Below are 25,063 nucleotides of genomic sequence, written 5' to 3' on the forward strand. Positions count from 1 at the left end.
CATTGTTAGTTTGTTCATTTGTTTTGTTTCTTAAATTCCACATATGAGTGAAAGCATACGGTATTTGTTTTTCTCTAACTTATTTCACTTAACATTATACCCTCTACATCCAGCCACGTTGTTACAGATGGCAAGATTTCATTCTTTTTATGGCTGAGTAATATTCCATTGTATATATTCACCACATCTATCTATTCATCTATCGATGGTCACTTGGGCTATTTCCATATCTCAGCTATTGTATATAATGCTGCAATAAACATAGGGTGCTTGGTGCATATATCTTTTCAAATTAGTGTATTCATTTTCTTTGGGTAAATACCTAGTAGTGGAATTACTGGATCATATGGTATTCTATTTTTAATTTTTTGAGGAACCTCCATACTGTTTGCACAGTGGCTGCACAACTTGTATCTAAGGGTTTAAGTCAGCTTCCTCCCTGGGAAAATAAATTTCCCTTGGAACAAACTGTATGGAATTAGAAAACACAAAGCCAAAGGTTAAACTCTAAGAGGGCTGTTCAAGTACATCTTAGGGTCTAGGGAAAATGTATATACCCTACTGGTCTGAAGGACATCATGGGAATGAGAATCATCACTGTAAAAAGATCTTGGAAGTATATACCATATTTAGTCTGTTTTCCCCACTACATTTACAACAAGGCTTTGTATCATAATAAAATCTTTATATCTACCTATCTATCTATATGTATATATATGTGTGTGTACAAAACACATATAGGTGAATAACTTACCTACACAGTTTTTTGCTCATAATCAGTATTCAGTAAATGTTTATCAAATTAAAATCAGTAGACTATTTTTATTTATATCCACATACATATGTATACACATATGTGTATGGATTAAGGGATATAGTGCTGGTTTTATAAATAAGACTTCTGTTTGGCCAAAAAGTAACAAAAATGAAAGAAAAGCCAATGGTAAATTGGACATCAGATAGGACATTTTTCCAGTAAATAAAGGAGACTATTTTTTTTTCTTTTTAAAGATTTTATTTATTTATTTGACAGAGAGAGAGAGAGACAGCGAGAGAGGGAACACAAGCAGGGAGAGTGGGAGAGGGAGAAGCAGGCCTCCCGCCGAGCAGGGAGCCCGATGCGGGGCTCGATCCCAGGACCCTGGGATCACGACCTGAGCCGAAGGCAGACGCTTAACGACTGAGCCACCTAGGCACCCTGAGCCTATATTTTCTTTTTCTTTTTTTTTTTTTAAGATTTTATTTATTTATTTGACAGAGAGAGATACAGTGAGAGAGGAAACACAAGCAGGGGGAGTGGGAGAGGGAGAAGCAGGCCTCCCGCGGAGCAGGGAGCAGGGAGCCCGATGCGGGGCTCGATCCCAGGACCCCGGGATCATGACCTGAGCCGAAGGCAGACGCCCAACGACTGAGCCACCCAGGCGCCCCGCCTATATTTTCTAATGGTCTTTATATGTATTTTTAATTTGACTGTTTGTAGACTCCATTTACTACAAGCATTTACCGGAGGCTACCAGAAGTATACATATGGTGCCGTGTTGAAGTCACTTAAGTAAATATAATACCATTATCATTTGTAGGGTGGCATGGGAAATATATATCGTATATAATTCCATTATGATTACTTGTTATACTTCATTTATACAAAATTAATTATTCCACCTACTACTGTAATCACAAATTATCCCTCAAGATTTCAAGAGAAAAAAGGTTAACTGCAATCTGTGAGGCCTGCTTTCTAGGTTTTTTCCTTCAGATAAGAACATGGCATAGTAGGGAGTGTAAGCTATCACAAGAATTATCCCTAGAAAAACACAAAGTTGCATTTCCACATCCCCCCAACTCCACTCCCATTCTGTGCTCCTTCTTGCAACTTCATGGACATCTCTGTGAGCTCCTAGGTTTCTTCTCCATTCAGAATTTGTATGATGGACTGTGTTTCAATAGTGTCCCCTCCCCCAATGTGGTCTGGCCCTTTGAGATATTACCCTACAGTTTTGGGTTTTTTTTTTTTTTTTCCCCCACTCATAACAATTTCTGTTGGTAACAGTTATCTTGAATGTTGACCACGAATCTGACCTTATGCTTTGATAAGATCATGGAATTTGGAGTCTTCTATTCTGAGAGTCATTATTTTTGGAAATATTTACTAATGCATTCTTTGTACTAGACACTGAGAAATATATAATGAAAATAATCCCTACTTTTAAGGCTCTTACATTTTAGTAAGGAAAATGGATAAGAAAATTAATAACAACATATTGCAATTACTACTATAATGAGGTATATCTGGATACCATTGGTCTTCAAAAGAGGGACTTCTCTCACTCTTTTTGAATCAAAGACTATTTCAAGAGAGTTGACACCAAAGTTGGATCTTGAAGGAATAATAAAGATTAGCAAATGAAGAAGGGAATGCTGTCCTAGGCAGAGGGAACAGTTTTTACATAACCCCAGAGGTATAAGAGGACTTAGAGAATTCAAGGAATTGCAAATGGTTTGTGGTAGCAATATTAACATAATGGGAATTTTGGAAAGACTAATAGAAATCAGGTCATTGAAAAGCCTTATACATACATCGTAAGGAACTTGAACTTTATATGGAAGATAATGGGGTGCCCATTGAAGTAGGAAAGTGATATAAGCACATTTACATTTAGAAATTGGACTCTGACCATAGTTTGGAGGAGAACAAGAGGTAGTTATGGAGCTAATGCAATAATTCACAGGATTAAAAAGGAGTGTCTAGACCATAAGAACAATTTCAAGAGCTATTTGGACTAATGATAGAAATCCTACTTTCCTGAAAGTGTCTTCTATCAGCCTCATGGGAGCCCTGGACACGGGCTGCCAGGTAAAGGTCAAACTAAAGGAGCTAACAGACATGTATCAAAATGTTACAAACTGGGGAAATATCAAACCAATAAAATAATTTTTGCTATATCAGAGAGCATGAAGTCTTTAGGAGAGGAAAAAATGTTAAGGTTATTGAGAGATTCTCATCCAATGTTTGAATCCCCTTTATAGCATCTCTGTCAAGTGGGGATCCATCCCATGTTAAATAATTCCAGTGAGAACAATCCACCATTCCCTAAGAAAGGTCACAAACATTTGCTCTAATTTTAAAAAAGGAAAAGAGAAGAAAAGAAAAGAATAACAGAAAACAGCAAGCTTTGTAGGGACTTGCAGGTCAAAATTCTAGGTGCTATTCAGATTTTCTATTGACTTCATCTTCACTCTCTTCCTAAAATTTCAGATTTTCTATTGACTTCATCTTCACTCTCTTCCTAAAATTCATCCCTGTATAGTGATTTATATGTAGGACTGACTTTATGGGAAGGCTGCCTTTTTTTTTTTTTTAAGTTTTTATTTATGGGAAGGTTGACTTTAAAGGAAGCTATTCCCTAAGTAATGTCATTTTGGGGGCCAGGAAGCAAAGCTTCTCCACCCTTAACCACCCCCGCCCCAAACTATCATAGAGTCTCAAATCACACCATTAGCATTTCTAAAGAAATGGCACATTAAACTAAGTCGCACTAGGGTGTTAATGACATATCAGATGGATTTTATCCTGACATTGGGGACCCTGAAAGTAAAGAACCACTGGCAAAGGAAAGAGCACTAAAAGTGAAGAAAAAAGCAACACCAAGGCAAGATAAGCCAGTTTGCCAGTGGTCCACATACAGAGATGTTTAGTTGATTGCATACGAAGGACTGGGAATTTGTTCAAAATATTGTTTCTAGGGCTCCTCCTTGTATTATTTTGTCTCAACAGAACTGGGATGAATTCTTGAGCAATTCTGATATGCAGCTAAATTTAGGAACTGCTAGCTGTGAAGCCACATAAAAAAAAAAACAAAAACACACAAAACAACATAACCCCCCCCCCCACGTAAACACATAAAAGCAATGTCCCTATTCTGCCTAGGGCCATCTTGGTTTGTTTATACAAAGCTCTTGTTCTAAAGTCTCTAAGGTGAAGGTTATGGGGAGAATCAATGGCACATTAGGTACCTCATGAAATGTGCTATTGACTTTTTTAAAGTTTCTAAGTTTACTCAAACAACAGTAGGTTTTCAACAAGCAGAATATGTTGATGAGTACAAAATGATACATAGCACTTTGCCTTTAAAATTTCTTTTGGCATGGGGCGCCTGGGTGGCTCAGTCGTTAAGCGTCTGCCTTCGGCTCAGGTCATGATCCCGGGGTCCTGGGATCGAGCCCCGCATCGGACTCCCTGCTCAGCGGGAAGCCTGCTCCTCCCTCTCCCACTCGCCCTGCTTGTGTTCCCTCTCTCGCTGTGTCTCTCTCTGTCAAATAAATAAAATCTTAAAAAAAAAAAAAAAAAAATTTCTTTTGGCAGTTGCAGCATATGTCTCTAAGGATCAGAGTTTTATGAATTTGTAACAAACACTAGGTCATTGGGCCTCATGATATCTTTGTGAATCCAGTGGCAAGTTTCAGCTCTGATTTTTCTTTAGGAAATGGACAAGGAGATAAAAATGCATTGTTATAGTAGTGCAATGACAGAAAAGTGTTCTCACAATTATGGTTGAAGGACTCAGGTCAAAGATATAAAAACAGTAATTAGCATTTGTTTAACACTTTATAGTTTATAAAGCTCATTTGCATATTTGATTCTTCTAATAATTCTGTAATATTGGTAGGTGTTGAGATAGATGAAAATTTCTCAAAACCCCAAGTGTGAGGGAATTTCCCAAGGTTTATAAGAGTATTCTAAGTTTTTAAAACAATTCCAGCTATGAGACAGAATGTCATACACTGTTTTTTGTTTTCTAAATAATTCTAGTAAATTCAAAATACGAATTCAGAAATGTTAATAATGTATACAAAGAGTTGTTTTATTACTCCTGGACACATGTAGTAAATAATTACAGAATTATCTTTGGGGCGCCTGGATGGCTCCGTTGGTTAAGCATCTGCCTTAGGCTCAGGTCATGATCCCAGGGTCCTGGGATCAAGCAGGGATTCTCCTTCTCCCTCTACCCCTCCCCCTGCTCACACTTGTGTGCATGCACTCTCTCTCTCTCTCTCTGAAATTAAATAGATAAATAAATTTTAAATAAATAATAAATAAATAAATAGAACTATCTTTTATTGAGCACCTAGTCTGAGCTCAGCACTGTGTCAGGTGCATAAATTATCTCCAGTCTTCATAACAATGCTGTACTTATTTTGCGAAAGAGGAAATTGAGACTCAGAGAGACTAAGTGAGGTGCCCAGTAATTAATAATAATTAACAAATTGCAAAGACAGCATTCAAACTCCCATCTTTCTGATTCCAAAATTATATTCATTACCCCTTTCTTCAATGATTACAAGGATGTTTCCCTTTAGTCATCAATTATGAGTCACTTTAGACTTACTCATTTATATACATATAATATCAGTTCATTTATATGACCACGCATACTGAAAACATTTTTCTCCCAGACAGATTATTTCTAGGGCCTGAACATTAGCTGTGTACTGAATATAAAATGGAGAAAAAAATATCCCTGTTATGGAGTTTGTAGTCTAGCCTGGGAACTCTATCAGTGAACAAATAACTAGAATATAAAGTGATGACTACTGCCTGGGAACATCTGCCTGTAGCAACTAACAGGAAGTCGTCACTGCCTCAGCTGTGCTTTGGGGTACTGATTTCGAATATGTAAAATACTAAAACCTTTAGTGAACAGCACTTAATTGATTTATTTAATATTATGTAATGTGCTTATAGGTAATGAAAAAAAGTAGATTTTTTTTTTAATTTTATTTATTTATTTGAGAGAGAGAATGAGAGATAGCACGAGAGGGAAGAGGGTCAGAGGGAAGAGGGTCAGAGGGAGAAGCAGACCCCCCGCTGAGCAGGGAGCCCGATGCGGGACTCGATCCCGGGACTCCAGGATCATGACCTGAGCTGAAGGCAGTCGCTTAACCAACTGAGCCACTCAGGCGCCCCAAAAAAGAGTAGATTTTTAAGAAATTCTTTTCCAGGGGGCCACCTGGCTGACTCAGTTGGAAGAGCATGGGACCATCGATCTCAGGGTTGTGAGTTCGAGCCCCACATTGGGTGTAGAGATTATGTAAAAAAAAAAAAAAACCCAACCTTTAAAGAAATTCTTTTCCTTTTAGAAATGGAAATTTCACAATAAACTCAAATAGTAGGTAAATGCCTTAAGGCATTCAGAAGTTTATGTAATCACTGATGTGGCTAGGATAATTTTTTCAGTTTAATAGTTATGACTATTACAGTCCTCATTTTTACTCCTGGTCACATGGTTGTAGCTGGTATTTATAACAACTGTCAATTCCATAGTTCCTTTGCCCTCAGCAAACTCCTTATCTGGTTCCTTGCCTGGTAGGGTGACCTCACCTTCATCTCTGAAGGGTGTGGGCCATTAGTCCTGCCTGAACTGGGTTGCTGTAGTTTCTCTCTTGGCTTAAATCTAGGATGTGGGAGTGGTAAGAGCGCTTTGAGAGATCTTCCACAATCCAAACATGCTCTTCCTTATCCCCACTGTGCCATAGTAACCCAATTTCCCCTTGGTAGTCAGGATCAATCACCACACCAAGAACAGTAACCACCTGCTTTGCCTGTTGATTCGTCAGCATGAGGAGCCCAAAGTTCACCAGGGAGCAGTCTCAACTTCCAGCTTAATGGAACCATTATTGTGTCCTCTGGTGGAAGCACTCCTCCCTTTGGAACTGAGACCTGTATACTAACAGAACCAAAGTCACAAGGATAAGAAGCAAAAAGTTTGCTAGTGGATCACTAGGGATAATAATGAAAGGAGTCACTCCCTTTCCACCCCCTGTAATTCTCAGACCCATGAATTCTGTCTATAGGAGAAAGAGCACCACCTGTATTATTACCTGATTTAGAGCAAATACTGCCTCTTGGAGGATGTTGCCTCAGCTGCACAAGGTATGCCATAGGTCATTTAGGTGGTGCATAAATGAGTCTTCAAAAAGCCACTCCACCATTCTATCAAGTCAGTGGCTTTAGGATGAGGGGGGACAAGGTAAGATTTACAGAGTTGATGCTATAAGAAATACCATGACAGTGGATAAGCCATTCCATAAATCTGTGGAGGGTGGTTTGGGCATAAACTTTACGCCAGAACGGAGAAGGAATCTCTATATATAGAGTAAATGTCTATTCCAGTGAGAACAAAGTTCTGGTCTTCCCATAATGGAAGTAGTCCAACATAATAAACCTGCTCCCAGCTAGGTGACAGGTCCCTTTCTGGGAATGGTTCTGTATAAGGGGCTCAGTTTTGATTTGCTCTAAACAAAACCACATCTGGAATAGCAGCCATGATTGGAATTGCTATCTAATTGAATTTACAATAATCCACTGTCATTCTCCAAGATCCATCTGTCTTCTACAGGCTCTCCCTAACCCTTATTTTACTGGCCAATAGGTAATACATTACAGATGGAATTTTTTTCTTCTTAATGTTCATATAGGCATCTTTTTCAATGTGGACACTTAAAGAATTCTATCAAAACTAGAAGGAAAATTAGAGAGTATTTTTCTTTATTTTTATAAAAGATTTATTTATTTATTTGAGACAGAGAAAGATAATACATGTGTGTTGTGGGGGGAGGGGCAGAGGGAGGCAATCTTCAAGCAGACTCTCCACTGAGCAAGGAGCCCAACTCAGGGCTCATCTCACAATCCTGAGATCATGACCTGAGCGGAAACCAAGAGTCAGATGCCTAACCGACTGAGCCACCCTGGCACCCCAAGAGAGTATTTTTTTTTAAAGCACTACTTTGGCAACCTCAGCCATAAAGGAAAAAATAAGCACTTCTATCTCTTTATTTATAATAATAGCTACATTTATTGTGAATTTATCCTCATAACAACCTACAAATTAAATATTAACCCCATTAGTTAAATTGGAAAACTGAGATGCAGTGAAATTAAGTGAAATGGTCCAAGTTCCAAGCAGAGTAGAACAAGGTCTTAGCCAGATTTCTCACTCCAAAGCTCTTTCTCTTTATACTCCACAACATTCTAACACAAGAGATTATGTTATTCTCTTTCTAGCACATGTTCTCGTATTGCATGATACAATTTTATTCTTTTAAAAGGGATATAAGTAGGGCACCTGGGTGGCTCAGATGGTTAAGCGTCTGCCTTCAGCTCAGGTCATGATCTCAGGATCCTGGGATCGAGTCCCACATCGGGCTCCTTGCTTAGCCAGGAGCCTGCTTCTCCCTCTGCCTGCCACTCCCCCTGCTTGTACTCTCCCTCTCTCTCTCTCTGGCAAATAAATAAATAAAATCTTAAAAAAAAAAAGATATAAGTAGGAGGGTAATGAAAATAAAGTTATATGTTGTCAGGCACTTTTAAACTTTTTGTTTTAACATGCATTTTGAATTTCATAAATACTTCTGTAGCATTTACCTCTTCCGTGTTTTCTGTTCTTCAAAGTAAATAGAGGAGGGGCAGCTGGGTGGCTCAGTCGTTAAGTGTCTGCCTTCAGCTCGGGTCATGGTCCCGGGGTCCTGGGATGGAGCCCTGCATCAGGTTCCCTGCTCGGCGGGAGGCCTGCTTCTCCCTCTCACACTCCCCCTGCTTGTGTTCCCTCTCTTGCTGTGTCTCTCCCTGTCAAATAAATAAATGGAGTCTTAAAAAACAAAAACAAAAACAAAGTAAATAGAGGAAAATAATGCTAACAATTTTTATGGAACTTAATCAGTTCTTACAAAAATAATACCTATGAAACAGGTTTGAAAATCTGCAGTTCCCTATACGGATGCTAGCAATTATTATTTATTGACTCTTCAAACTTTGTAATATAGAAAAGTTAAATCATATGCAAAAGGTTCAACAATTAATAACTCATGATCAATCTTGCTTCATTTTTTTACATACGCTTATTTCTTCCTTCACCCACCCATTCCCAGATCATCTTAAAGCAAATTCCTAGATAATTTCATTAGTTGTAAGAGTGTGTATCTTCCCCAAATTAAAGAATCAGCAAGAATGTCCTGATGGATATCATTGATCATCAAATAACACATTGTATGAGGTGGGGTCACCCAAGGTTTCATCTTCAAGATGTTTATAATCCTTTCCTGAAGTGTATTTTCTCAAAGTCTGGAGGCGTAGCTCCTGAGGAATGTCTTTCTTTGAGCTACTAAAACAAGATAACTCTGACTTTTCTGACCATACCTACATAGAGCAGAGACTGATGATGGTCCTTTCATAACAACACTGAAGTTTTTGCCAGGCCATCAAGCTAGACTATTACAGCTAATTGCAATCATTTTTCTAAATCTGATCAATGGAATATGAGAAGTGATTTCTGCCACTACCAGGTCTTTTCCTCAAAGAAATTGGCATGCTTTCAACTTGTTTTTTCCTCTAACCTTCTGGTCTGGATGCAAAAGTGATGGTGGAGGCAAGAACAGCCAGAGACAAAAGCCACATGTTGAGAATGGCAGAGCTTCTTTACCAGCCCAGAACCACCTATTTCTTAGGTAAAGGAGATAAAATGACACCTTTCTTTAGGCTACTGTATTTTTAGATCTTTTTGTTTCAAAAAGCTTAGACTATACCGTAATTAATGTATCTATAAAATGCTGAAACTGAAACCAAATGATTAGATTTTTTGTTTGCTTTTTTTTTTATAAGCACCTTTTGTTTATATAAGACCCATGGGGTGCCTGGCTGGCTCAGTCAATAGAGCCTGTGACTCTTGATCTCAGGGTTGTGAGTTCAAGCCCCAAGTTGGGCCTGGAGACTACTTAAAAAAAAAAAATATGAAGAAGACCCATATTTCTAAGATCTTCCAAGGACAGAGATTATGCTTATCATTTTTGTATCACCAGGACACTATCATTTTTGTATCCCTAGAGATATATAGAAATAGTTTAATAAATATATCCCAGGATTTATTTATAGATATTTATATAATATATTTGTATATATTACATAGTATTATATATTATTTATGTTATATATTTATGTTTATATATAATAAATATATCCTTGGATATATATATCCAGGGAGCTTTGGGCCTTCCTCAAATTTCTCTACCAACATCTTAAGTATTATAACGTGGATTAATCCTATGCTTATATCATTTCTTTCAAAAGAGAAACTATAGAAGCCACAGATGGCAGCACTGACTTGCCTAAAATCATGTGGCAAAAGGACAAGCCTGCTGTTACTCCTTTACTACTGTTCTATAAGAAATCTTTGGAAATAAAAACAAAAATCACTATCATCTGACAAAGAAATAGAAAAGATACATCTCTACTCAATTTCAATGCCTGACTTTGTTGCCTGGTCCTTTTTTGTCATCTGACTGCTATGAATTGATGTTTTTAGAAATGTGAAATTTCCTATTTGAAATTTGGTTCCATTCACCTAGATGTGAATAAAAGGTAGAGTTTGAGTTGTAGTGATGTTGATGTAATCCATTGATACAATATGTTATTTTGTGAAAGCAGTCTTTTTTTTTTTTAAGATATTATTTATTTATTTATTTATTTGACAGAGAGATAGAGAGCACAAGTAGGCAGAGTGGCAGGCAGAGGGAAAGGGAGAAGCAGGCTCTCTGCTGAGCAGGGAGCCCGATGCGGGCCTCGATCCCAGGACCCTGGGATCATGACCTGAGCCAAAGGCAGCTGCTTAACCAACTGAGCCACCCAGGCGCCCCAAAAGCAGTCTTTTTTTTAAGATTTATTTATTTATATGAGAGAGAGAGAGCATGCACACATGCATGCAAGCGAGTAAGGGGAGGGGCAGAGGGAAAGGAAGAAGGAGAGAAGCAGACTCCTCACTGAGGCAGGGCCTGATGTGGGGTTCCATCCCACAACCCTGAGATCATGACCTGAGCCAAAATCGAGAGTCGACCGCTTAACCAACTGAGCCACCAGGTGCCCCTTGTGAAAGCAATCTTGATATTAACTAATAATAATGCCATTTCATTAAAAAAAAATTAAAGTGGTGTTTCTTTCATGCAGCTAAACAGGAACTTAAAGATAGTTTCATATTTAACACTAGCTGTGGGCCTGATTTTCATTGACTGACTAGGCTATTTTAGGAAAGTAAAATTGAGTCCAATTATTAGGAGGGTTAATCCTAAGTAGAACTCAGTTAATTATTACTTGACAGTCACTGGTCAGTTTTTTAAAAAGTAAAACATACTGAGTAGGTTTTATTACAAGATACACTCTTCAGCAAGATAATAGAATTTTATTAATATATTGAAAAGTAATTAAGCTGCTTTTCTCCTTTCAGTATACCATTTGATAAGAAGAGGACTACTTTTGTCAGAAAAGAGAAATAAGTCCAGTTTTTTTTATTTTAATTTTTTTTTTTTTATTCATGAGAGTCAGAGAGAGAGAGAGGCAGAGGCAGAGGGAGAAGCAGGCTCCCCGCCCATCAGGGAGCCCGATACAGGACTCGATTCCAGGACCCCGGGATCATGACCTGAGCCAAAGGCAGATGCCCAACCATCTGACCCACCCAGGCGCCCCAGTCCAGTTTTTGTTTTGCTTGTACTTGGCTACTGACATTCAAGAAAGTATATTGGGTAATTTTAAAGCTAGCAATTATAAACCATATAGTTTGTTCAAAGCAACTGTAATAATTCATGTTTGCTGGCCCAGGTCATGAGAGCAAACTGCTTTCAGTAGAAGTAAGTCAATTATATGAAACAGTATTTTTCTAGATAATTAGGGTAATAATTACAAAGGTATCTAATATTTAGTCACTGATTTCCCTTAGTGACTAAATATTTGAAATAGCTGCCGTGCCCTTGGAATGAACTTTAAATTCTTATCCTCCTACCAAGCTGGACGCATTATGAGACAAAGAGGATGGTATGTATGTAGAGGTCTGAGGAAGGTGTAAAACCATAGCTAGAGGGCACCTGGGTGTCTCAGTCATTAAGCGTCTGCCTTCGACTCTGGTCAGGGGATCAAGCCCCGCATCAGGCTCCCTGCTATGCAGGAAGCTTGCTTCTCCCTCTCCCACTCCCCCTGCTTGTGTTCCCTCTTTCGCTCTGTCTCTCTCTGTCAAATAAATAAAATAAAAAATCTTAAAAAAAAAAAAAAAAGAAACAGAGCTAGAGAAGCATTTTACCCATTATTTCAAAATAAGCTGAGAACCCATAGCTTCTAATGTCACCCTTCAAAATGGGCTAGTATAGCATTTTCCAAGATTTTCAAACCTAAGTTTTTTCTTTCAAATTATTCTCACACAAAACCTAATACATACTATAGAATAGATACGTAAGGAGTTTCCCTTTGTGGTCCATATGTCTAGGGATAGGGAGGGAAGCAGAGATCCCACACAATGAGTTCCTGCCCCAACAGCTTCTGCTGATCCCTACAGTGTTTCTGAAAATCTGCTCCCCAGATCCTATTGATCAGAATCAAACCTACTGAATCAGCACTACTATTTTCCCTCTGGCCAAAGGTCAAGAAGATACTGTATCATATGATGGAATATTGGGGCTAATGAATAATAAAAGTTTGCTGACTGATAAAAGTTTGTCTATTGAGAAAATTTGGTTCACTTGAAATAGTCATGTTTGAATACCAATCAGATGCCCTTTGTCATTTGTGTTTTGTTTTTCCATAAGTGTACAAAGTAAATACTTCATCTTCATAGCATAGAAAAGTGAATTAAAAATGGAATGATTATCTGCAAAGCTGTAGTAATCAAAACTGTGTGATAGTGGGACCAAAACAGATACATCGATCAATGGAACAGAACAGAGCCCAGAAATAAACCCATGCTTATATGGTCAATTAATCTATGACAAAGGAGGCAAGAAGATACAATGAGGAAAGGACAGCCTCTTCAATAAATGGTGGTGGGTAAACTGTTGAGCTACATGCAAAAGAATGAAGCTGGACCACTTTCTTACACCAAACACAAAAAGAAACTCAAAATGAATTAAAGACCTAAATATGAGACCTGAAACCATAAAACTCCTAGAAGAAAACATAGGCAGTAATTTCTTTGACATTGGTCATAGAAACATTTTTCTAGATATATCTTCTAAAGCAGGGGAAACAAAAGCAAAAATACACTATTGGGACTATACCACATAAAAAGCTTTTGCACAGTGAAGGAAACCATCAACAAAACTAAAAGGCAACCTACTGAATGGGAGAAGATATTTGCAAATGAGTTATCCAATAAAGGGTTAGTATCCAAAATATATAAAGAACTTATACAGGGGCGCCTGGGTGGCTCAGTCATTAAGTGTCTGCCTTCGGCTCAGGTCATGATCGCAGGGTCCTGGGATTGAGCCCCACATCGGGCTCCCTGCTCAGCGGGAAGCCTGATTCTCCCTCTCCCACTCCCCCTGCTTGTGTTCCTGCTCTCACTATCTCTCTCTCTGTCAAATAAATAAATAAAATCTTAAAAAAAAAAAAACAAACTGCTTTCATTAAAAAAAAAAAAAGAACTTATACAAGTCAACACCCCAAAACAAATAATCTAATTAAAATGGGTAGAGGACCTGAATAGACATTTTTCCAAAGAAGACATACAAATGGCAAACATACACATGAAAAGATGCTCAACATCATTCATCATCAGGGAAATGCAAATCAAAACCACAGTGAGATATCACTTTATACTTTTCACAATGGCTAGAATAAAAAAAGACGACTGTTGGCAAGGATGTGGAGAAAAAGGAACCCTTGTGCAACTGGTGGTGGGAATGTAAATTGCTGCAGCAACTATGGAAAACAGTATGAAGATTCCTCAAAAAATTAAAAATAGAACTACCACATGATCCAGTAATTCCACTAATGGATATTTACCCAGAGAAAACAGAAACATTAATTTGAAAACATATATGCACCTCTATGTTTGTTGCAGCATTATATCTAATAGCCAAGATATGGAAACAACCCAAGTATCCATCAATATATGGATGCATAAAGTAAATGTGGTATGTGTGTGTGTATATGTATATATATACATATATATATGATGGAATATTACTTAGCAATAAAAAAGAAGGAGATTTTTGCCATTTGTGACAAATGGATGGACCTGGAGGGTGTTATGCTGAGTGAAATAAGTCAGACAGAGATAGGCAAATACTATATGATTTCACTTATATGTGAAATCTAAAAAACAAAAACAAATAAATAACTGATGGTTGCTGAAGGGTACAGGGGTGGGAGGATGGGCAAAATGGGTCAAGGGGAGTGGGAGATACGGGCTTCCATTATGGAATGAATAAGTCATGGGAATAAAAAGTACAGCATAGGGAATATAGTCAATGGTGTTGTGATAGTGTTGCATGATGACAGATGGTAGATGCACTTGTGGTGAGCTTGTCAAATCACAAGGTGTACACCTGAAACTAATGGAACATTGTGTGTCAACTGTACTTCAATTGAAAAGTTTTAAATTATTTGCCCTGATGGTATGAAGAAACAGGCTAAGTCAGCAATAGAGACAACTAAATTATGCTTTGTGAATTTAAATGGGGGAATTACAAAATAGTAGTAAAGTTTATCTTATTTTAATAAAATCTATCATTACAGCTTCTTTTTACTTTTTTAAAGATTTTATTTATTTATTTGAGAGGGTGAGTGCGAGAGAGCACGAGCTGGGGAGAGGGTCAGAGGGAGAGGGAGAAGCAGACTCCCCACTGAGCAGGGAACCCGATGCGGGTCTCGATCTTGGGATTCTGGGATCATGACCCGATGCTTAACTGACTGAGCCACCCAGGCACCCCATTACAGCTTCTTCTTAAATTACAAATCTGATTGGCAATTGTCTGCTTAAAAATCCCCCATGGTTCCCCACTGCTCATTAGATCAAGCTCAGATCATTACCCAGGCCACAAAATTGGACTTGGTCTGGTTCCAACCAGATGTCGGAATCCCCCCAATTTCTACCTGATCTGTTTGTTCCCTGCACTTATGCTCCAGCCACACAGAACCTTAAACTGTTTTCCGAACAGACCCTGTTATGAATTTTCTTTTTTTTGTATTATAAAAGGAAAACATGATCCATCAGAAAATGCTGAAAAGAAAAAAACCTGAAGTCATTTCCATAATCTCAGCACAGTTTACAAAGTGGTGTTGTACTCTGAAAATGAAGAAATGGATGGGGCACCTGGGTGGCTCAGTCATTAAGCGTCTGCCTTTGGCTGAGGTCGTGGTCCCAGGGTCCTGGGATTGAGCCCCGCATAGGGCTCCCTGCTCGGCAGGAGGCCTGCTTCTCCCTCCCTACTCCCCCCTGCTTGTGTTCCCTCTCTCGCTGTGTCTCTCTCTGTCAAATAAATAAAATCTTAAAAAAAAAAGAAAATGCAGAAATGGAGACACAAGCCAAGGAATGTAGGCAGCTTCCAGACTCTCTGCAGGGGCTCCAGAAGGAACAGTCCTGCTGATACCTCGATTATAGCCCTAGTGAAACCCATTCTGACCTCTAGACTGTCATACAATAAAGCTGTGTTTTCTTAAGTCGTGAAGTTCGTTACAGCAGCAACAGGAAACTAATATCATACCTTATAAAATTTAAGACAGTAGAAGAGCATAGTATATGCCTATTTTAAAATGTATTTTGGCACTAAAGTCCAATGGTTTTATTCGGCCCCATAGTTTTTGAGAAAGTGTATTTGGGAAGTTTCCCAATGCTATAGAAATTTTACAGGTAGTATTTTATGATAACCTTGGGTTATAAGTTAAAAATAAAAGTTGATTATATAATGAAGCTGCACAATAAGAGCTGTGCTATCAATGAGGGTAGGAACCATATTGATTTTGTTCACTACTGATATTTAATATTTATAGAGTGCTGGGCATATGGCAAGTACTCAGTAAATGTGCATGGAATGAACTGAATGAGTGAAATCAGATTCTTAAACATTCTTCTGAGAGAAGCTACATGAATACTCATGCATAGGTAATTATCACGCTATTTTGATTAGTACGTGTACTAAAAGCGGGCTTTTCTCTATTGCCAATAATGTAGGCAAATTCAAGCTCTGGACTTTTTTTTGTGATACATGCATATGAAAGAATACATAATGAAAAGAAGTGGTAGTAAAGAAATATTCATTGGTGAAAGAATAAACCCTTCAAAAGGGCATTTACTAACAAGAGTTCTAGAGCTCAGCAGTTTTTCTGAAGCTGTGAGCTCTGCTTCTTTGGCAAGGTATATCCATTTATCATTTCAGCCATTTACCACCGTTGAAGCAGTTTACAGCAGAAACATTCTGTGGTAGGTTCACTGAGTGGGCCAGTGTCTCTTCTTTTCAGGTGGATGAGCTCAAGAGCTAAAAAAAAGATTATGTCTTCCAGATAATTGCCACTCCAACACCCCATTGACTACTTACAGAACCTTGTTTTCAGGTCAATAGCATGAGTGAACTCAAATAAAGCTGTTTGAGAAGGGGCACTTTTCTGAGACTTTTATTAAATAGAATATAATGGAGAATCAATAAGTAAACAAACAAACAAAAAGAGGTTTACCCATAAAAGATGTTACAAAATCCACAGATAGTCATCCATTTCCTCCTAATTTTAGACCTAACACTGAATTTACTTACCTGGTTTCCAGCACAGATAAGAAGTAGTGAATCAGCAGCAGCAAAACGGCACTGCATGGGCTAACAAGAAAATAGCACAAAAAGAAGTTGTATGAAGCCGTAAAGTATCACCATCAGGAGCCCCCAGGAGATTATAGTAAAATTACCGGTGTAGAGGCCTCTGGGAGGCGCAGCCCGTTAAGCGTCGGACTCTTGGTTTCAGCTCAGATGGTGGTCTTGGGGTCTTGGGGTCGTGGAATCGAGTCCCATGTTAGCTGTGAGCTCAGTGAGGAGCCCGCTTGTCCCTCCCCCTCCCCCTCTAGTCCCCCCCCTTATTTATCTCAAATAAATAAATAAATAAATCTTAAAAAAAATTACCAGTGTAGCATAATGATTTGGGAAACTGATTCCATTTCAGCAGATTTGGTTCAAATATCAGCTTTACTACTTACTAACTGGTGACCTCAGTTTCCCCATCCATACAACAGAGACTGTAATAGTAGTTACCACATAGTGAAAAGGATCAAACTACACACAACAAGTAAAAAAAAATGTGTTTGGATATGGTAAGTGTTAAGTAAATTTTATGTTTTTCTTTTATTAATTTTATTATCATTATTGCCACTTATAAATCATGTAATCTTAGGGAAGTTACTCAGTCTCCCTGGAACTTAGTACCCTGCCTTACCGCACATGGTTGTAACAAAAATCTATGTATAGGGGCGCCTGGCTGGCTCAGTCAGTAGAGCCTGTGAACCTCCATCTTGGGGTCATAAATTCAAGTTCCACACTGGGCATAGAGATTACTAAAAAAAAAAAAATTAAAATTAAAAAATTTTTTAAAAAGGAAATGTACATGGAAGCCATTTTTAAGCTGTCAAATAATAAATATGTGTATTTTAAGATTTTATTTACTTATTTATTTATTTGAGAGAAAGGGAGACAGAGAGCACATGTGTGCTGGGGGTGGTGGTGGGGAGGAACAGAGTGGGAGGGAGAGGGACAAGCAGACTCGGATCCTGACAGGGGGCGAGATCCCAGGACCCAGAGACCACAACCCTGAGACCACCACCACCACCACCACTGGAGCCGAAATCAAGAATTGGCCCGTTCAACCGACTGAGCCACCTAGGCGCCCCAAATATTAAATATATTCTTAAAGGAACAAATCATCCTATAACCTTTCGTGGTGTAACCAAAGAGCTACAGTGAAATAGACCAGAAAAGGGTGGTTGTGGTCATAATGATCTTGAATCATCAAAAATGCATTTAACTAATTTCATTCATTTAGCCAACTAATATTTATTTGATTTTTTTAAAAAAATTTTCATTGTTATTATTTTTTTAATTTAAATTCAATTAGCCAACATATAGTACATCGTTAGTTTCTGATGTAGTGCTCAATGATTCATCAGTTGCGTATAACACCCAGTGCTCATCACATCACTTGACCTCCTTAATGCCCATCACCCAGTTACCCCATCCTCCCACCCAGCTAACGAATATTTATTAAGGAACCCCAGAATGCTATGTGCTGTACCAGGCCCTATCGGGTGGATCCTCCCTAGGACTTCCTAGCCTGATACAAAGTTCGAATACTTCAAATGTGATATGATACATATTGTAATAGATCATAGAAGTAGGAGAAAAAGTACCTTGAAGGGATACTTAAGAGAAATTATAGTTGAATTAAGTGGGTATTAAAAGCTCAGAAAGAGGGGCGCCTGGGTGGCTCAGTCGTTAAGTGTCTGCCTTCGGCCCAGGTCATGGTCCCAGGGTCCTGGGATCGAGCCCCGCATCAAGCCCCGCATCGGGCTCCTGGCTCTGCGGGAAGCCTGCTTCTCCCTCTCCCAGTCCCCCAGCTTGTGTTCCCTCTCTCGCTGTCTCTCTCTCTGTCAAATAAATAATTAAAATCTTAAAAAATAAATAAAAAAAAAAATAAAAGCTCAGAAAGTACTTGCCTCTCTGGGGAAGAAAGCATTCTTAGTAGTTATGGAGGGGTAAAAAGGCATAGCATGTTTGGGAAATTATGGAAAATCCAAGTATGTCCTGGGGATGAGGTGGATGAGAGAGAAGCCTACCAAAAAAAAAAAAAAAGTGGGGCCTTGTAGGATTTGCTAAGAGATGTGTGTTTGTTGAGGTTTTACTGTTATCTGGAGTTGGAATTTTTGTTACAAGAAATTGGAAAAAAGAACATTATTACACAAGCTGAGGGACTCACAAAATCAGCAGGAGGCCGAAGATAAGATTTGGAAAACAGAAGAAAACTAAGGAGCTCCCACAGGTCAAAAACCAGTACAATAGCTGTTTTTTAGTTAGCCTGGCAGGAGCCCACCTCCACCAGTACAGGCAGGGTGGTTCTGCAGGTTCCCTGAATAGATCTGAGTGTCCCAGGGTTTCAGTGTAACCACCTCCAGAGTCAATGCCCTGGTTAGGAGGATGCAATCTCTTTCCCCTTCAGTTTCCATAGTAAAAGAGGGGGCACTGAGTCCTATCAAAACTACACACAATAGCAGATTCTCCCAAAATAGGAAAAGGAAGCTTGATAATTGACAACAAAAACAAAAAGCAACCCACAAAAACAATTCCAATAGTCAGCAATACCACCAATAACAAAAAAACTAATACAAGATTTTAAATAGGCAGTGACAAGATCAGACTCATTTGTTCAGCAGCAGATGACTATAAAATGACTTAAATGATGTAAAAGCGGACACATTGAAAAATAATTCTCTTTCCTTCTTCTGATGCCCAGGTTGATATTTGCTCTCCCTAATGACATTTTACCATTTTCTTGCATAATCAAGAACATATGCATATACTTCTATGTTTTTTATCATTTTGGTTGCTAGGTGGATGGGATATTGCTTTTTATATATTAATTTTATAGTCAGCTACTCTAATGAATTGTTTTATTGCTTATAATAGTTTCTCAGTTGATTCTCTTTGGCTGATCAATTTTCCTGGTGTGGCAGGCAAAATAATGACCTGCCCAAAAGGTGTTCATATCCTAATCCCTGGAACCTAAGACTCTTTTTTTTAATTTATTTTTTTATTTAAAGTCAATTAATTAACATATCATGTATTATTAGTTTCAGAGGTAGAGTTCAGTGATTCATCAGTCTTCTACAACACCCAGTCCTCATTACATCATCTACCCTCCTTAATGTCCATCACCAGTTACCCTATCCCTCCACTCCCCTCCCCTCCAGCAACCCTCAGTTTGTTTCCTATGATTAAGAGTCTCTTATGGTTTGTCTCCTAAGACTTTTTTTTTTTTTTAGTAAAGTGATAGAAGTTTATTACGCAAGGATACAGAAGAAGCTCTTCAGAGTGAGAGGGGTCCCAACAGGACTGCCACTGAGGGCTTTTAGGGTTGGTCTTTTATAGAAAGCTAACCAGGGAACTTAAGTCCTTTTAACATCTCTTGATATCACCATTGAGCAAGGACTAGTGATAACACCTTCAATGGCTTACTTCCTTTTTAGGGTCTGGTTATTTTTTGGTCACAGGTGATTATCATAAAAAGACACCCACCCCACACGCCTAGGGCTGGGTGGTCCAGTTTGTTTCCTTATCTCTGGTTTCCCCACACTTCCACATTTTGGGATTTCTATGAGCCTGATCACATAGCCCCCTCCCTATCTGTCTCTCCCTACCAGTCCCTTACTCATCCTCCCCCCACCCCCCATATAACCCTAACTGCCATTAGGGAATAGGATGATGACCACTCTGGCTGCTTCAGGCTGAGAAGGGACGGCGTGAGGGTATGGCAGTCAGAGTACACTCAGGGGTTGGTCAAGAGGTCCATGGTGTGGCTCCAGAGAGATGTTGGAAGGCATGAGGCGACACAGGCATCGGGCAAAGACAGAGAGAAAACAAAGACCAACGATTATTCCCACCAGCAAAATGGCATCTCTGAAATATTAACCCCAGTCTCCGAGCCAATCGAACAATCCAGGAGAGACCCTGATTTTGTCCACTTGGGCTCAAATGTCATTTATTAATTGTGAAACCTTATAAGAATTGTCAGTTATATTGAAACAGCACCTGTGTGGGGGCGCCTGAGTGGCTCAGTCGTTAAGCGTCTGCCTTTGGCTCAGGTCATGATCCCAGGGTCCTGGGATCGAGCCCCACATCAGGCTCCAAGCTCTGCGGGAAGCCTGCTTCTCCCTCTCCCTCTTCCCCTGCTTGTGTTCCCTCTCTCGCTGTGTCTCTCTCTCTCTGTCAAATAAATAAATAAAATCTTAAAAAAATAAAATAAAATAAAAGCATTTAAAAAAACAATACAGCACCTGTGTGGAAACTCTTTACAACCTAAGTGATGCTCTGAAGTAGTAGTCAATGGTTGCCCGATTTTCTAGAAATCCTGCCCTAACTTCGCTTAGTTCTTGATTTAGAGCATCTAATGCTTGGGACGTGTCATTTAAGGTTCTGCTGAGCAGGCAGACAGTTTGTTTTATCTCATGATGTAAGATTTTTCCAAGTGCTGGGAGTCAATTTTTAGACTATACCCTTTACCCAGGCCACATCAGAGGCCACTGGCTACCTTGTGGGAAGAATGCTCTTGGTTTCCATGATTAATAATGTCTTTCAAAGCCTAAATGAATGTCATTTCACACTACACAATGTTACTCACACAAATCAATTTAAATCAATTTAAAATTTGGTTTAAATAAATGAAAAGATAGCACTATTATATGAAGACATCAATGCTCTAATTAAACTATAAATTTAACCCAACAAATATACCATTAGGATGGAGATTTCAAAAAAGATAAGATTTTCCAGAAAACCTGAAATGTGCAAGGTTAGCCAGGGGAATTCTAAAAAATAAGGATAGTGGGGTGGGGGAGCAGTTTGTCTGATGTTAAAACATTATAAAGATACAATGTTTTAAAGCTTGAAAAGTAAGCTAGATCAATAGAAGAGGATAGAAAGAAAAGATACAGATAAAAAATATATAAAGTCAATGCAAGAAAAATAGATTATTCAGTAAATGATAATGGGACAACTGGATAGCCATCAGAAAAATCTTCGATCTCTACCTTAATTTTTTATACCACATTAAATTTCAAGTGGCTCAAACATTTAAACATAAAATTGAATCCATAAAAATGCTAGAAAAGACATTAAAGATTTTTTTAAGATTTTATTCATTCATTTACTCATTCATTTCATTCATTCATTCATTCATTTCATTCATTATTCAAAAATCTTACATTGTGAGATAAATTGCCTGCTCAGCAGAACCTTAAATGACACGTCCCAAGCATTAGTTCTAAATCAAGAACTAAGCGAAGTCAGGGCAGGATTTCTAGAAAATCGGGCAACCATTGACTACTACTTCAGCATCACTTAGGTTGTAAAGAGTTTCCACACAGATGCTGTTTTAATATAACTGACAATTCTTATAAGGTTTCACAATTAATAAATGACATTTGAGCCCAAGTGGACAAAACCAGGGTCTCTCCTGGATTGTTCGAGAGAGGCAGAGAGAGCACACAAGCAGGGGGAGAGGCAGAGGGAGAAGCAGGCTCCCAGCTGAGCAGGGAGCCCAATGTGGGGCTCGATCCCAGGACCTGGAGATCATGACCTGAGCCGAAGGCAGATGCCCAACCATATGAGCCACCCAGGCGCCCCTAAATATTTTTTTTAAATACTCTCATCAGGGAGAAAGCCTTTCTTCCAAGCTTGACATAACTCCAGAATCCAAAGCCACAGATATTCACAGCAGATACTGATAAATTTGATACATGAAAAAAATTTCCAATAATGAAAAATGTTGATAACAAAATGTTTAAATTGACAAATCAGAGTGAATATTTACAACATATTTCAGATGTAGTGCTTGTTTCTTTGCTTTATAAACAGTTCTTGTAATTCAGTAAGAAAAAGATCATAACACAATTTTTTTAAAAAATAGGGGAAAATAAACAGAGAATACTTGCCAACTGCTGGATAAATGTGGCAGATCTATCTGAACTGATTTTAAATGATCTTTCAGGGTTTCAGGGGCACCTGCCTGGCTCAGTCAGTAGAGCATGGGACCCTTGATCTCAGGGTCATGAGTTCATGCCCTATGTTGGGCATAGAGATTACTTTAAAGAAAAAAAAAGTTTAAAAAAAAAAGTAATACATAAGTGATCTTCCAGATATATTACTAAGGGGGAAAAAAAGCAAAGGTACAGAAAAAAAATGTCGTAGTTTATCATTTGTTTTTAAAAAAAAGAGGAGGGGAGGTATTTAAAAGACCACGTTATCAATTTTATTGTTGCTAAAACAAATTACCACAAATTTAGTGGATTAAAACAACACAGATTTATTATTTTACATTTCTGGAGGTCAGAAGTCCAAAAGGGGTTTCCCTGGGCTAAAACCAAGGTATCACCAGGGCTACATTCCTTTTGGAGGATCTAGGTGAGAATCCATTTCCTGGCCTTTTCCAGCTTCTAGAGTGTGCTCACAGTCCTTGACTCATGGCCTTTTATCATTCTAGTAGTTGTTTCTTCATCACCTCTCATTCTCTGACTCTTCTGTCTTTCTCTTCCATCTTTTAAGGATTCTTGTGATTATATTGGACCCACCCAGATAATCCAGGATGATCTCCCCATCTCAGGACTCCTAATTTACTATGATCTGAATATCCTTTTTGCCATATAAGGTAACAACATAGTGTCAAAGAAACACCAGAACCATGTTAAAGTGGTAAAATCAGATTTTATTCAGGACTATTGCAATAGAGGAAAATAATAGGGTATAGAAGTGAATACTACACGGACAAGTGGGGATTTACAGCCAGGGAGGAGGGTGGGGGGATAGAAAATTACTAAGAGGAAACATCAAGGGTAAAAGGGGATTTCTGGCTAAACCGACTTGACAGGATTATTACTCAAGGCAGGCCAGGGCGATTAGGTATCGCCTGGGGAATGGTGGAGGATGAGGAATTTACTCAGGTATCTAGAATGATTAGATATCAAGAGTGGGTTCCTAGCTAAATTGACCTAACAGGGTACTTGCTAAAACTGGGCAATGCAAAGACAAACACGGAAGCCCAAAGGTCAAGACCTGGTTGAGAAGATGGCTCAGGGGAGCCTTTTATTAAAGTTCGATCAAGGAGAAAATCTTCATCAGGAGTCTTAGGAGGTCTCCAGCTCTCAGGCTGGTTACAGACTGATCTAGGACAACTACTATTACCTGGCTCACAAAGTTGGAAGGACATTAAATCACTACATCAGGCTTTTCATCTGGGTAGAGATAAATCTTATCAATTGGTCAAAAATATTTACTGGAAAAATTTGTCAAAAATAGTTCAGCAAATAACTTCTGCCTGTGAGGTTTTTCTCAGAAACAATCCTCTTGGCAGAAGACTTGCACCTCCGGGCAGTCAAAGGACTGGAGGCTATCCTGGAGAACACTGGCAATTAGACTTTACCCATATGCCAAAATCAAGGTTTCCAGTATCTGCTAGTATGGGTTGATACCTTTACCAACTGGGTAGAGGCCTTTCCATGCAGGACTGAAAAAGCACAGGAAGTAATAAGGGTTTTGTTTCATGAAATAATACCTAGCTTTGGCTTGCCTAAGAGTTTGCAAAGTAATAATGGTCCCTCCTTCAAGGCTACTATCATCCAGGGGATATGGAAGGCCCTGGGAATAGACTATCACATACATTGTGCTTAGAGACCTCAACCCTCAGGAAAGGTAGAAAAAAATAAATGATATCCTAAAGAGACACCTATGGAAGTTATCTCAGGAGACCCAGCTGTCTTGGACTTCAACCCTCCCTATAGCATTAATCAGAATAAGAAATACTCCAAAAATTCAAGGAGTTAGTCCATATGAATTGGTATATGGACATGTCTTCCTAACCAATGATTTTCTGTCTGACCCAGGGACAGATGCCCAAATTAAACATATAATATCTTTAGCTCAGTTGCAGCAACAACTATAACAACTATCCAATAAACAGCCATGGGAAAAAGGAACTCCTATATATCAGCTGGGGGATCTAGTGTGGGTTAAAACATTACCCACTAATTCCCCTTTGATGGAAGAAATATGGGAAGGACTATATCCTGTCATTCTCTCTACTCCCACTGCTGTTAAAGTTTCAGGTCTCAAGTCCTGGATTCATCATTCCTGTATTAAGAAGTGGACATCAGACCTCGACAATCCTGCAAGTGATCCTCCCACCTATTCCTGTGAGCCTATAGAAGACCTTCATTTACTATTCAAAAAACAAGGCAAGTGACCCTAAGAACCATGATTTTGGGGTTACTTTTACTATGGAAGGTTTTTTTTTTTTTTTTTTTACTATGGGAGGTTAGTTTTACTATTTGAGGTTTCTTTGACATTCATTCTCCATTGCTGTTCTATGAGATTGTATAATAAATTCTACTATAAATGATCTAGTTGAGTAGATTTATTATTCTTTAAAAAAAAAAAGATCCAAGAGGAGATACCTTATAATTACATACCAGTTTACAAAGTGCTTTCACTTATATTATCTCATTTACTCTAT

General features: G+C 38.6%; 1 long non-coding RNA gene across 1 annotated transcript in view; it reads left to right on the plus strand.

The window, feature by feature from the left end:
• Positions 1 to 25,009, plus strand: part of LOC118546181 (uncharacterized) — a 28,159-nt gene extending 3,150 nt beyond the window's left edge. The window contains exons 2-3 of the long non-coding RNA XR_004922478.2: positions 23,101 to 23,203; positions 24,651 to 25,009. This is a non-coding gene — a long non-coding RNA (uncharacterized LOC118546181). The remainder of the gene's footprint in view (positions 1 to 23,100; positions 23,204 to 24,650) is intronic.
• The last annotated feature ends 54 nt before the right edge of the window (positions 25,010 to 25,063 follow it).

The sequence above is a fragment of the Halichoerus grypus genome, chromosome 3, assembly GCF_964656455.1.
Source record: "Halichoerus grypus chromosome 3, mHalGry1.hap1.1, whole genome shotgun sequence".
NCBI lineage: Eukaryota > Metazoa > Chordata > Mammalia > Carnivora > Phocidae > Halichoerus > Halichoerus grypus.